Source organism: Notamacropus eugenii, chromosome 3, assembly GCF_028372415.1.
Source record: "Notamacropus eugenii isolate mMacEug1 chromosome 3, mMacEug1.pri_v2, whole genome shotgun sequence".
NCBI lineage: Eukaryota > Metazoa > Chordata > Mammalia > Diprotodontia > Macropodidae > Notamacropus > Notamacropus eugenii.
The window spans coordinates 275,399,532-275,402,068 of NC_092874.1; positions in this window are offsets into that span (position 1 = coordinate 275,399,532).

Genomic DNA, 2,537 nt, shown 5'->3' on the forward strand with positions numbered 1-2,537 from the left:
ACTAAGACCTATTACAAGTCAGGGGTGGGGTTTGAACTCTGGTTTTAAAACCTTGAATCTAGTAATCTTTCCCCTGTACCGTGGTAGCCTCTTTAACTTGAGAGTCATGTTAAATAGCATTATTCTTGGTGCTTTTTTCAACATCTTAGCAATGATTTTGATGAAAATACTGACAGGAGATGGCAATCCCATTTACCAGGAAGCTGGAAGAAATGGCTAATAGGATGGATGATGACATTAAGATTCAAAATGACCTTGGCAAGTTGGGCTGGAATGAATAAGGGAAAAGTGAATAGTGTTAAATAGGAAGTTGCCTTTAGGTTAAAAAAAATCAATTGCCCCTTATAAGAGCCACTGAAGATGTGAGATCTGGCTGGGTGGTAGTTCAGATGAGAACACATAATACCAACAGGGTGACAAATTCATAAAAAATGAAATAAACAGACTCAGAAAAATCTTGGGCAGGTCTCCAGAAATCATGGTATCCAGAGCAAAGAAGGTGGTGGACTTTCTGGCCAGACCCCACTGGGATCTTTGGTCCAGTTCTGGGCTCTTTATTTTAAGGACAATGATGAACCGGAGGGCACCCTAGGACGGGGAAACCAGAGCAGTGAGAGGTTAGAAGTCTAGGTCTTGACAATGTTATAGATGTTTAGTCTGAAGAAGAGAGGTCTTTGGGAAATTATGACCAACAGTATTCTAGGGCTATCATGTGGAAGAGGGATCAGACATTTTGGGTCATTGGAGAGAGAAGAACTTATAACAATTATAGTCTTAATTGTTAATAATAATAAAAAGAAAAATATCTAAAATCTAAGAATAATGGCAGCTTTCCAATTGGTCCCAGGAAGAGACGTCTACCTGAACTTATTAAAAAATTAAGAGAATGTGATTAATAAGAAGAAGAATGGTTTTTCATATTTATGATAACAGCAACACATTTATACATTACTTTATGCTTATGAGGCAGTTAGGTTTTTCCTCAAGAAAGGAAATAATTTTCTAGCACAGATTTTTCCACCATTAGAATGGGCTGAATTATAAGGTAGTGAGACCCCCTATTATGAAAGTATTCAAAATAGATGATGACTTATCAGGAATTCAAGTGAGTAAACACTAATTAAGCACCTGCAGTGTGTAAGTCACTGCCTTTAGCTCAAAAACTAAAACAATTACGATCTTAAAGGAGTGGGCATTCTCATGTATGCTTTGGAAGGTATTTCTGCACTGGGTAAGAGATTGGATTATATCACATTTAGAGCTTCTTATAACTCTACTATTTTATGATTCTATGAATCCTGACCCTCTGCACATGTGCTTGGGGTCTTTGGGAAAACTTTAAGCCATAAATTTTTTGCAGGAGATAGTTGTACTTGTTTGTGTGTTTTGAAAATGGGGTGTGTTGCTGCAAGAGGTTAAAAAGCAAAACAAAAAGAAACAGCTGAACAATGAAGACACCTGGCTTGCAAGGAAATCTAAGACATTAAGTAATTGTTTTGTGTAGAATTCCACGGACCAAATCTTTCGTAATGAAGATTCCATATTGAGGCATGACCCACTTAGCCAGGATCAAGCTGCCTGCTAGGTACTGCTGTGTTTGCAGGTTTTGTTTTCAGTTATTTCAAAACTCACATTGTTTTCAAAGTCCAAACTCCATAATGTCACATTTGTTTTTGTGAACTGAAGAGTTTGTGTATATTTAAAGGCACTCACCATTAAATTCAAATTACAATTTTAGATTGGCTTGTCCAAGACAGTAAATCAAGAGATTTGATGTTCTCAGCTATTTAAAAATCTTACCAAGTTAGTACATGTGTGATGCCAAAGAAAATCTTACCAAAGTTCTCGTCAGACTCATGTGGTAATCTCTTGGACTGCTATTGTATAATGTGATTTTCATTAAAATATTATTTTCAGCTCATTTGCACAATTAGTCCCAAATTTGCTCTCCTCAACCACATCATGGAAAAGATGATAGCCAGTTTTTCCCCTTTCTCATCTTCTTGTCCCAAACGTGGTTATAAAAATGTGGAGTGATGCTTGAATAAATTATATTCTGCTGTAACCATATTTAGTCACCCATGCAATATCTCTTACATAGTTAGCTTTACATGATTAAACTAGTCTATTATCCAATTCATCCTGACCTTTATTATATGCTTTTTGAAAATCCTGCAATTCCGAGGTCCTTTCCAGATTGAGAATTCCATGGTTCTATAATACAATCTGACACAACTAGGTTAGATACATTTCTTCACAAACATTCAGACCATGGCTAAAAGCTGTAAGTATCCATACTTTTTGGGTTGTTTTTTTCCTCACTTTGATTCAGAGAAAAAGAAAAACTCATATAACTGCTGCGTTCTCTTTCAGGCTGTTTTTCCCCTTTCAAAATCAAGTTCCTTCTCTGGACTGTTAAGACCAGTCCTCCAACAGAGCAATAGTAATTAAGCCCATTTCCCATTAGCAAAGAAAAATGCACACAGATGCCAACAGATCAATTAAATGGCTGTGCAGTTACCGAGAGACAGGGTATG